Genomic DNA, 12,166 nt, shown 5'->3' with positions numbered 1-12,166 from the left:
TACCTGGCATGTTCCGGGATTTCCTCTCTGATTCCCGGGGACCAAAGATGGCTCAGTGGCGAAGGCCATGTGGTAACCCCTGACATTGCTCTTCCCTTTCTCCATATGTTCCACAGCGTGCTTAGTATCGGATGGTTGCGGAGCTTCCTCGATAATTTCGACCTGGGGACCCATAACCACTCTGCCAGCGTCACGTTGTATAGAACGCTGTTGTCAAGGTGGACCCATTGGAGGTCTTTTCTTTCTCGGAGGTGTGGGATTAAGATCCTGAGCTGTGTCGCTTGGTAGTAGCGTTCTATGTCTGGTAAGCCAACCCCGCCTAGCTCTTTTGGTAGTGTTAAGACTTCGTAGGAAATTCTGGGTTTTTTCCCGTTCCACAAGAAGTGTAGGATGGCCTTTTTGACTTGCTTGAAAAAGTGTTCCGGGATTGTGATAGGCAGGACCTGAAAGGGGTAGAGAAATCGTGGAAGGGACACCATTTTAATCGCGTTCAGGCGTCCCATCCAGGATATCGTGAGCGGTTTCCATTTCCTGAGATCATTCTTGAGAGCCTCGAGGAGGTGGGGAAAATTGGCTTCGTAGAGGTCATCTAGATGTCGCGTCAGGTTAATTCCCAAGTATCTCAATGTCGGGCCTCCGACGATCAGCCCGAGTTGTGCAAGGGTGTTCCGGTATTCCGATGATGGTTCGTGGAGTGGGAAAAGAGTAGATTTGGATTTGTTGATTTTAAATCCCGAGAGTGCACCGTACTCTTCTATTAGCTGGATCGCTCTCGGAACGGAGGACATTGGGTTCGACAGGTGAAGCAGAATGTCATCTGCATACAAGGCTAGCTTATATTCTTTACCGCTCACTTGGATTCCCTCCACTGCGGGGTCAGCTCGTAGCATTACGGCGAGAGGTTCCAAGGACAGTGCAAACAGTATCGCCGATAGGGGGCAACCCTGTCTTGTACCCCTGTTGAGGGGGAACCATCGGGAGAATTGAGCGTTTGCCGAGACCGATGCTCTTGGAGACTTATAGATTGCTTTGATTCCTCGTCGGAGTGTAGGGCCTATGCCTATCTTTTGTAGTGTGGCCTCAAGGAATTGCCAGTCGACTCTATCGAATGCCTTCTCAGCATCAATTGAGAGTAGCGTAGGATTGTTCTGTGAAGTTTGGGCCTCGTGAATTAAGTGTAGGGTTTTCCGGGTGGAGTCTGCTCCTTGCCTGCCCAAAATGAAGCCGACCTGGTCATTGTGGATTATTGCCGGCATATATGACTCCAGCCTTGCAGCCAGGATTCTCGTATAGATTTTGGCGTCAATGTTTAATAGAGATATAGGGCGGTAGGAAGCGCACAACTTAGGGTCTTTACCCTCCTTGGGGATGACTGTTATCAGCGCCTCGGAGAAGGAGTCGGGTGCCTCTCCGGAGTATAGGATGTTGTTGAATAGGAGAACCATGAATGGGAGAAGGGCGTCTTTAAAAGTTTTATAAAACCCTGCCGTGTATCCGTCGTTTCCGGGGGCTTTCCCTGCTGGGAGTCTTTTGATAGCTTCCTCAATTTCCTCTCCTGTTATGGGGGCTTCTAATGTGAGTGCACTATCCGTTGGGAGGGTGGGCAAGTGCGCTCGCTCAAGGTATTCATTTATGGCTCCTGTATGCAAGGGGGGGCGCGCTGAGTATAATTTTTCGTAAAATTCGGCAAAAGCCTCAGGAACACTGGGCGAAGTTGCCTCGTCAGAAGTCCTTTCTGTTTGAATCGTGGGGACCCATCTCTCTTGGCGTTGGCCTCGTAGCCTTGCGGCAAGGAGGGCGCCCGCTTTGTCCCCGTGTTCATAATGCTTCTGCTTCAGGTGTTGTAGCTTTCGCGCTACGCTTCCCGCCTCTAGTTGTCTTAATTCCTCTCTCTTGTCGTTGGCTTCTTTAATCTTTTGTAGTCTATCCTGATCAGCCGTTTGTGCCATGTGGTCCAGTTGTGTGATTTCATTCCGGATCCTGTTCTCAATGAGTTGTCTTTCCCTTTTTTTGGCTGCTCCTTCTCGGATAAGTAGTCCTCTCCAGGTCGCCTTGCCTGCCTCCCAAACTGTGTTCATAGAGACTTCCCCTGTGTTGTTGATCTCAAAGTATCGGGTAATGTCCTGTTCCAATTCCTCGCGAAAAGTGGGATCCTTAAAGAGGGTTTCATTACAGCGCCATTTAGAGGATCTTCGGGGCAGGGCTATTTGGTCGAGGGTGACCGTGACCATATCATGGTCCGACCAGGAGACTGGGTTTATGACAGCTTCAGTCATCGCCGCGATGAGGTCTGTGGTCAGATACACATAGTCTATTCTGGAGAAGGTTGCGTGTGGCGCCGAGAAAAAGGTAAAGCCAGTGCGGTTGGGGTTGGCATGCCTCCATGCGTCGGTGAGGTTATAGGCGGTCATCATGTCTGCGGCCAGTGGGCGTCTGGGATCAACGAGTGGAGATGTAGAGGGGCGACCTGATTGCCTATATTGGTCCGGGTTCATCCACATGTTCAGATCACCTCCGATAATTACTTCGCCTTCTGCTTCGCACATGATTTTAGGTATTATCCTCTGGAGGAATTGGTCTTGGCCAGTGTTAGGGGCGTATATTGCCACAAGGGTAACAACCGTGCCCTGTATGTTGCCCACCAGGGCTATTGCTCTACCACTGACGTCCATCCATGACTTTAAGAGTTCGAATTGGATCTTTCTGTTGATCAGTATGCCAACTCCAGCTTTTTTCAGCGGGCCAGAGCCCCAATATTCCGATCCCAGCTTGGCATAGAGAATCTTCCTCTCTTCCCCTCTGCTATATCGAGTTTCTTGTAAGAAAAGAATGTCCAGTTCAGCCCTCCTGAATTCTCTCAGCGCCAGTGACCTTTTGGTGGGAGAATTAAGGCCCTTAACATTGAGCGTGCCAATTTTGAGCTTACCCTGCATGTCGTTTGGTTTATCATGTCTGTGTGTCATCAGTGCATCCGTGGAGTTTCTTCACCTTGTCGTGGAGCCCATTGTACGAAATTGCTATGATGGAAGTAGCTTTGTGTGTGGCACTATCTGACAGAGGCTTTGTCTGAGACTGTGCCATTCCCCGTTTCCCTCCCCCCTCCCGTTCCCGTAGGGTATCGGACTGCATACCCATCACCCTCTGGATTATCGTGTCGATTTTAAATTTTTCGATGAGGGTTTGTGTCTGTCCGTGGTGGCGTCCGAGTTGGACCGGATTGGGACAACCGGTCTTCAGTCGGACCACCAGTGAGGGTCGAAACCGTACGACCCCGTAAACTAATAGTATCAAGCTAATATTTTTGAGCCCCCACCCCCCTGCTCATGAAATCACTTATCAAACAACAGTGTGTCAAACACCAAGGATTCCCACTTCGCGGTAGCATATTGTATGATACATGTGGTCATTGGTTGTGATCAGGTGTGTCATTGGGTCTCCTGTATTTTCTGGAGCCTTTCACTCGTTTTCTTCTCGGGCCCTGCAGCTCCCAGCGTGATCCGTCCTGCGTTAGTGTTCCCTGGGTGCCGCCCTCCGGGGTCTGTTCGAGGAGGTCGGCTATACATTCTCTAATTTCCTCTTCAGAGCGTAGTAGGAACTTTCTGGTTCCATGTTCAAACGCGAGGGAGAAGGGGTATCCCCACCTCTATCTCGTTCCCTGTTCTTTTAGCCATCTCGTGAGGGGGCCGCATAAGCGACGCAATGCCAGTGTCAGTGATGAGAGGTCCTGGAAGATAGTAATCTGGGCCCCTCCTAGGGTAAGAGTGCCTCCAGATCTGGCCTTGGCGAGTATCTTCGTTTTGTCCTGGTACCTATGGAATCTGGCAAGGACCGATCTCGGGCCTCCTGGGGGGCCACCGGCTCTGTGAATTCTCTCGGTCCTGAGTTCATCGATGTCATCGTCCGCGGTCAGGATTTTGATGATGTCGTGTATAGTCTGCTTGAGGTCTTCCTCTGTCTCCCCTTCTTTTTCCGGGATTCCAAAAAACCGTAGGTTATTTCTCCTTTCTCTGTTTTCCAAATCGTCTATCTTCAGGCGAATCTCATCCTCCTTCTTTTCTATGTTTCGTATTCTGAGCTCCATTTGGGCCTCTAGAGTGTCTATAGAGGTTTGGTTCATCTCGACCCCTTCTAGTCTCTCCTCGATGTTGTCTATCCTTTGGGTCATCTTATCCATTTTGCCACCGAGGTTGGCGCCCATGTTTCGGATTTCGGCTAAAAGAGCGGCAATATCACCCTTGGTGGCAGCTGCACTCGTTTCGGTGGTTTCTACCGACATTGTTGATCCAGGGTCGGGAGCCTGAGCTGCTGGCTTGTAGGCGTATTTGGCAAGCTTGTTCGATATGTTCATGGATGGGTGTTCAACGAGGAGGCACACGCCCCTGGGTCGGGGGCCTTACCCTCGGAACCAGCGTGTTTAGGCGCTCGTGGGGGGTATCAAGGAGTGTCCGGGTGGTTGTCCTCGTGGCGTGTGTTCCTTTGGCGACGGTGGGAGGAGGCACTCGCCCTGTCTCCAGGGGCTCTACCCTCCACACTGGTTATGTCCTTCGTCGGCTTCAACGTCTTTTCGGAGGGTCTTTGGTGTCGATAGCGTCCCGCGGCTAGGCCCTGATGGAGTTGTGTGGGCGCAGGTCTCAGGGCAGGGATTTAAGGCGCAGATGCTTGGGGGGGGGCCTCGGGTCTCTGTGTAATGCAGTGTTGTCCAATTGCAGGGCCTTTTGTCCTGCCTCCGTTCTGTCGGTGGCCTTTTCGAAAGAGGGCACACGCCCCAAGAGTGGGGGCCCAACCTTCCGCCTCCTCTTTCGTGTGCTTGATTAACTGGTTGCTTGGGGGGAGACCGTAGATAGCTGTTGTGGGCACCAAGAGCACCCGTTGGTTCCTTTCTCGCCTGGTGGTGTGTGGGTCCCCGCGTTGCAATCGGCGGGAGCGATGTTGGGGCTGCGGCACCCCTACCAAGCCAGAGCCTTCGGGCGATTTGCGCGCTTCAATTAGAGTGGGGCGCCGTGTGGGGGCAGGCTCTTGGCAGGTCTCCTGGAGTCCTGGTGGCGCGGTTATTCTAGGCCGGGGGGGTAGCGCGGTTATTCTGGGCCGCGGGGGCAGAGCAAGCTCCCGCCGAAGTGGCGTGGAGCCGGGCACCTACCTCCGCGGGAGCGATCCCTTGTGGCGTGGAGCCGGTCGCACGAGGAGTCCGCTCTTCGGGAGCTCGGGGGGGGGGGCGACCCTCCACTTGATCCGGAGCGGGCCGTTGCCTCTCTCCCCGAAGCCCTATTTCCGCGCTGGCGTTTCCGCGCCGGCGTTCCTCGATGAAGGCCGGGGGCGGAGTCCAGCGCCGCGGGCCGCGGCCTTCTCCCGTGTCTGTGTCTCCGCCGGCGGGGGGAGGTCGATTCCTTCCGTGGTTTTCTCGTGGACCCCGGGTCCGATTTTGGCCGGGTTTTCGCTCGGGGGGTGGGGGGGTGCTTCTTGCAAATCAGGCTGTCGTTGTTGGGTTCGGGGGGGGCCAAAGTGGGGGCTCAATTCACTTTTGGGGGCCCGTGGGTTAGGAGCTCACACGGAGGATGACATCGTCCGTGCGCCCTCTGGTGGCCTTCTGGAATTTTCTTTTTGATAAACGCATATTACTTTTGGATCCGACTAAGAGATTTATTTGGATGAGTTACATTCTGTAAATACAGTGAACATTTACTAGTTGATTCTAATTTTGCAAATTGCACTGCCCTTGGTAGGGCTTATACAGAGAGCGGCTGTGTGGCCAGGTTTGTTACCTGGTCTTCTGCATATTTTTGTACTTCTTCCAGATACCAGAATCCTAAGGCAATGACTATTGTGAAACCAGTTAACATAATCACAAGACAACAATACTTTTTCTGGGCCCACGCATTCGATTGTTCATTTTTACGATTGGTCACACAGTCTCTTATCTGTGCCGTATGAGTGGGAGTGGTTGCAGGCATTGTCTCTTCTAATGAATTCACCAAAGTTAATTTTCTGGCGATCTCCAGATCGAGCATTTTCTTAGTCCTTTTCCCAAACCCTAGCCAACAGAATCCCCTTATGTACAAAATATCAGGCCAAAGAGACAAGCCCTTCGGTGATTTTTCCTTGATGGCACAGCCGAACCGTGCAGTAAGTCTACGTCCTCGGACGCAGATCGTACCTTGTGATCCCTGGTACTGAGTGATCTGTGAACAACGTGTCGTTACTTCCTGATGGAAGCGGTGAATTCAAAGCAGGGTGTAACACAGAATTTGATACTGATGCAAAAGGAGAGTGTGGAGATGAAGCGGCTGTTTCCCCAGGCCCCACGGGCTCAGCGAGAGTCTCCGACGCACTCTCAATGCTGTTTGATGATTCGTGATCGTTGGTTATGGTGCAGGTAGGGGAAACTGTGTCTTCTGTATCGTGTGGCAAAGGAAAGGGGATCCTCTTGATGTGGGACGCGTGTATCCAGTGCTTCCGGCCCTCCACTCGCAAAGCGGTCTGTGTGACCAGAAAAACTTGGTGCGGGCCCCGCCAACGGGGTGCGAGGCAGGATGCTAATTCAAATGCTTTAATAAGCACCCACTTCCCAGGTTGGATGCTGTGACCTGGGCCCTCGTATCTAACAGGTAGAGCTTCTCGCACCTGTTGGTAAATCAAATACATACTTTTAGTTAACTGTCCGCAATAATCAGAAAGAAGTACATGCTCAATGTCGCGTAGCGAACGGGGTTTTGGCAAATTCCAAATGTTAGCTGGCCTACCCATGACTACCTCAAATGGAGAGAGCCCAGTCTTAGTTTGGGGGGTCGTTCTCATAGACAATAACACGATCGGTAAGGCGTCCGGCCATTTCAGTTTGGTGCCGGCACATGTCTTAGCAAGCTTGTTTTTGATGATGATGTTATGTCTTTCTACTAAACCAGCACTCTGAGTGTGCCTAGCCGAATGGAATTGCTTATTGATCTGTAATCCCGCGCATATCTGCAGAATTACAACAGCGATAAAATGTGGACCATTGTCCGACCAGATGACTCTTGGCAAACCAAACCTAGGAAAATATTCCTTCAGCATGGTCTTCGCCGTTGTCATAGCTGTGGCATCTTTGACAGGAAAGGCTTCAACCCATTTACTAAAGGTGCAGACAACCACTAGTACCTATTTGTAGTTGTTACAACGCTCCATTTCAATAAAGTCAAAATGTATAACTTCAAAGGGGACAGAAGGTGGACCAAACCTACCCCAAGGAGTCGATGTGCCCTTTCCCACATTATGCTGCAAACAAATCATACACCCTTGGACAAAGCGCTCGGCTACCTTAGAGATTCTATCATTTAGCCACACATTCTGCAACATTTTGGTAACTTTTCGTGCACAAATATGGGTGGGACCATGAGCCATAGCGACCATCATCGTAATGTATGTATCAGGCAGTAACCATTTCCCTTCTACTTTGTCCATCCAACACCCATCATCATCCAATTTTGCCAAACCCTCAGCCCATTTCTTAGATTCCTCTAACGTGGCATCAGCTTGAATGTTTTTCACAGATTCAATACCCTCATCCAAAGTACAGGTATTTGTGGCTTCCCTCGAAGTATACATTTCTGAAGAGAGATCAGTGGCAGACTGTTTGGCTATCTGGTAAGCGAAAGCGTTCCCATTTCCTACATTACCTATGATCTTCTGATGCGCTGCGCATTTCATAATTGCTAGCTGAGTAGGGAGTGCAAGCGCTGAGAGTAACCGTACTATCAAGGAGCCATACTGGATTTTAGTGCCATGTGTGGTCAAGAAACCTTGTTCTGCCCAAAGTCTGCCAAAGTTGTGAACCACCCCAAAGGCATACTGACTGTCAGTTGTTAATGACTCCAATCAAGCATTCCCACTAGGTCAGTGCCTTGTCTGGGATTGCTCAAGGGAAGCCCTTATTTGTATATTTTTATGACACGTTATACTCTGGATGATAAACCCTTATATAACGCCCCTCTCTTTGAATTCCCCTGACCTCACTGAGCCAAGAAGTAGGTTTGTTTTGCAATTTAAAAGATTTATTGAATAATTAAACAATATATATATATCACACTTTTATAAATAAATTGATAATTGATAACACACTTGTGAATATGAGCAGTAATCAGCAATAGGTAATCCTTCAGTGGCACAGTTCTTGGTTACTTATGAATAAGAACAGAGGACTAAGGTAGCAGAGAATGATTTATATGGTTCAAGGAAATGCAAGGTGGGACAGAATGCAACACAGAAATAATTTGATATGACTTCAGCAAAAAATAATATGATTACTTTTCTCTGACAATTCACTCCCACCTATGCAATGTAAGGAGATGAAAGTAACACACACAGTCTTCAGGAATGCAATCACAGTACAATACGAATTCAGTTCCCCCCTAGCAAGCTTAGAGAAACAGGGATGATTTTAAACACAGGCAAAGTACTTTAAAGGTGGTATGCAAAGAAGGGAAAAATATGCTAAAAATGATTTTAATTCCCTCTAAAGGTTCAGGGTGAGCGAGAGATACTTTAAATCAGTTCAGGCCAGCCCTATCAATGATTCAGGGATGGTTACCAGGTTGAAAACGGAATTCCGTAATGGAAGCAAAAGACAAATATTTTTACACATGGCTGAAATGAAACAAAATGTCAAATCACGGCAATTTAGTCGCGTGCGTCGATCGCAATTACGAAGGAACTATAAGGAGTAGCAAGTTTAGAGCTTGTTGGAAAGCTTAGAATCTCAGCTTTAAAATAAAAGTTAAATCTCCCTTCTATCACAAACGGTTCAAGAGATACGGACGATTTTGTGAAAGTAGATTCTCAAAATAAAAGTAAAGCTCAGAATGACAGATGACAGTTTTGCAGCTTTGAATCAACAGGAGGGCCACGATTTCTATGATGCAGTTCTCAATAGGTTAAAATAGTTTGAATTAGATTATTTTAAACTAAGAGATTGGTTTTGCAAAGTTCTGGCTGAGTACTCACACTATATTTTGGACAGGAATGCGACTTCGTCACGGATCGGGTCAGGTTGGACTGGACTTCTGGGTGGTTTCTGGTACTGGTTCTCTGGTTCCGGATCTCTGGTTCTGGTCTGGTCAGGATCTCTGGTTCTGCTCACAGCGATCTGGGTCTGGTCTGCGGTTCTGCTATCGGCACTTCTTTCTGGGTCTGCTACCGGTTCTGGCAAAAGTTCTTGGCAAAGAATTCAACAGCTCGCCCGGCTGTAGAATAGTTTGGTTGGATTGCTGGATTCTGAAGGCCTGCTGAAAAAGGATTTAGCTGGTGGTCCAGGCCTCTCTGCTTTAAGTTCTGGAGTTAAGTTCTGGTCTCTGGAGATTGATGGATTTGAAGTCTGGAGCCTCCCGGCAAAGCGTCCCGCAAGAAAGTGGAAAGTGAATGTCCCCGTCTGGCTTCCAGTGGCTCTTTTTATGTCTTTTGAAAATGGGTGTGGATGCTAACTTTCTTTGCCCACCCCACTCACGATTTGATAGGTCAAGGATTTCTCTTTGACCTGATTTGAGAAGGGAGCAGTGAGTCAGAGTGAGTCATCTTAATGGCATACAGAAAGAACACTCCCCTTTGCTTTTACCTTAGAAAATCATTTTCATAACTAAACACATTTCCCAGATACACAAGTGGTTGACATTACATGTACAGATTGCAGATGACTTAAGGTACATTCTTGTTCAACTCTGATCTTCCTAAGAGCTTGCATTAAAAAATGACAACTTATTTTCATTTTTAGTTGGTTTACCAATATCGGACGTTTACCAAAAATGGCACAAATGTACACCGCCTTCCTACACATATTCCAGTAAATGTCCATGTCTCTAGCTTAAACCCAGTGTCTGCAACATGAATAAATTGTGGGGTTCGGTCCCAGAACATCGTACGGAATTGAGTTTAGACTCAAATTGTAGGTACATTTTCCATTTTAAGGATCTCCACATTGTACATTCATGTCATCCGGTTACAATTAGTTATCAGTGTTTTTATAAAACATATATTTGCCTTCAATTCAATTCACAAAAAGTGTCTGGCCTGCCCCTAGGAACTGGGTGAGTCAGGGATCACATGTCTCTTTTTCCAGGCAGAGCTCTGTTTACAGTCCACACCCAAAATTAACATGCCCCATTCAATTGAAAGGGTCTATTGTCTCTCTCCTCCAGGCTGAAGGGGAAACCCCCTCCGTCCCAATCAACAGGGCCATGTCATATCCTGCCTCCTGGTGTGGGTCTCTGGGGTGTTAAGAGTTCTCAGGAAAGGCAACCCTTTTGAACTTTTAATTGAATCAGACTGCCTCCTGGGAACAAACCTTTGAAGTCCCAGCTAGCTCAGGATGCTGTTTAGCTTCTCCAATACAGGTCCCCAGTCAGAGTTTAGACCGCTAGCGCTGGTTTGTGGAAAATGCCGGTACTGCACCTATTTTTGGGATCTGTCTTGAATTAATACATTTCCAAAAGAAAGGATTTTATTTGATAGTATATGATCCTTGCTTGACATGGCATTGATGTGGATCTGTAGTAGAGTAAAGTAAAACACTCAACCATAGTTGGATTTTTGTTTGGTGGTTCCGGGCCCATGATCTTAGCAATTTTTGACATTAATAAAAACGGGTTTTGAACAGAACCATCTTTCTTTGCACTGGTGGGTGGCAGGTCAGGGGACCATTTTGCTGTGCGCAAAACTGCACGGTTCTCCAGGATTCTGGCGCAAATGTGGGCTTTTCCGCCCTCTTCGATTCCCTAAGCCCACAGCACCAATTGTTGCAGCATAATAGTCCAACCGTGGGTCAGGACACCCAACAAGCCCCCCCGCCCGACTGCGCTTTGATTTCGAGTCGAGAGGGAGTCGGGTGCAAAGGATGTTTTGATCCACGCGCTGGTATGTCCGCATCATCTTCTTCCAATTCCGTGGATGGCACAGTTCAGCATCTTTTCCTCCATCCGTTTGGATCAATCGGTTCTTCTCACCTGTCCTGAAGGGAATATTGGGCGGTACCCTGGGCCCCTCGGATCTTTGCTCCCGGTCCCCGGGTCGTTTTCCTTGGTCAGTCTCCATGGTTTCATCTCTCCTCGGATGATAAAGCAAAGCGGCAATACACATTCCTAGACATTTTTCCACCACTATAAATGGTATGGCGAACATATACATTTTATACATCCGGATACATTTTGCAGTCTTATTTTAAAAAACAAGATATAACAGGAAACATTTTCATACTAGAATCATGATATTTTAGAGACTATATGCGGGAAATTTTAGGGTTGGAACTGAATTACTCTGGAGCGGCCCCCTCTGGGATTGCAGAGGACTCCTCCAGTTGCTGCACAGTGTGCCTGGGATAGCAACACTTTAGCAGATTGATGTGGACCCACTTGTCTTCTCCCTCTGCCAAACTGCGTTTGGGGAGGCGGATCTTGTATGCCACGGGGGAGATCTTGTCTATAATTTCAAACGGTCCCTTCCATGTAGGCAAACATTTTCGCTGTTTGGCCTGGTTCCTTTGGAAATTGTATAGATAGACCTGGTCTCCCACATTATATTCCTTCCTGGTTGTCTTCAGGTCGTAATGGGTCTTCATGCTATCAGCTGATCTTTCTAGATTCCGCTGAGCATAGGCGAAAGCATGCTGAAGGTGTTTCCTTAAATTCTCCACATACTCATGAGTTGTGGAGGCATTGATCAACGTCTGCTCTTGGGTCCTGTAGAGCAAATGCTGGGGAAGCACCATCTTGCGTCCAGTCATCAACTCAAATGGTGACATTTTAGTTCCATATGAAGGGGTAGATCTGATGGCCATTAGGACCAGAGATAATCGGATATCCCAACATGGCCCAGAATCTGCCACAAACTTTTTTAATATGCTCACAATGGTTCGGTTATAGCGTTCTACTGCCCCAAAAGAAGCTGGCCGGTAAGCAATATGTAGCTTCCTTTTGACCCCCAGTATCTCCCACATCTTAGTCATTACTTCGCTGGTAAAATGGCTACCTCTGTCTGACTCAATCCTTTGAGGTAGACCAAAACGGGAAAAGATGTGGTTAATCAACAGGGCAGCTGCTGTTACTGCCTTGCAGTTTGGGGCCGGGAGACATTCCACCCACTTGGTAAACAAGCATGTGACCGTCAACATGTACTTGTTTCCTCTAGACGAGCGAATCACAGGCCCTAC

The sequence above is a fragment of the Ambystoma mexicanum genome, chromosome 12 (genome assembly GCF_040938575.1).
Source record: "Ambystoma mexicanum isolate Mex_15411 chromosome 12, UKY_AmexF1_1, whole genome shotgun sequence".
NCBI lineage: Eukaryota > Metazoa > Chordata > Amphibia > Caudata > Ambystomatidae > Ambystoma > Ambystoma mexicanum.
The sequence above is the reverse complement of the archived record's forward strand: the minus strand, read 5'-3'. Positions refer to the sequence as shown.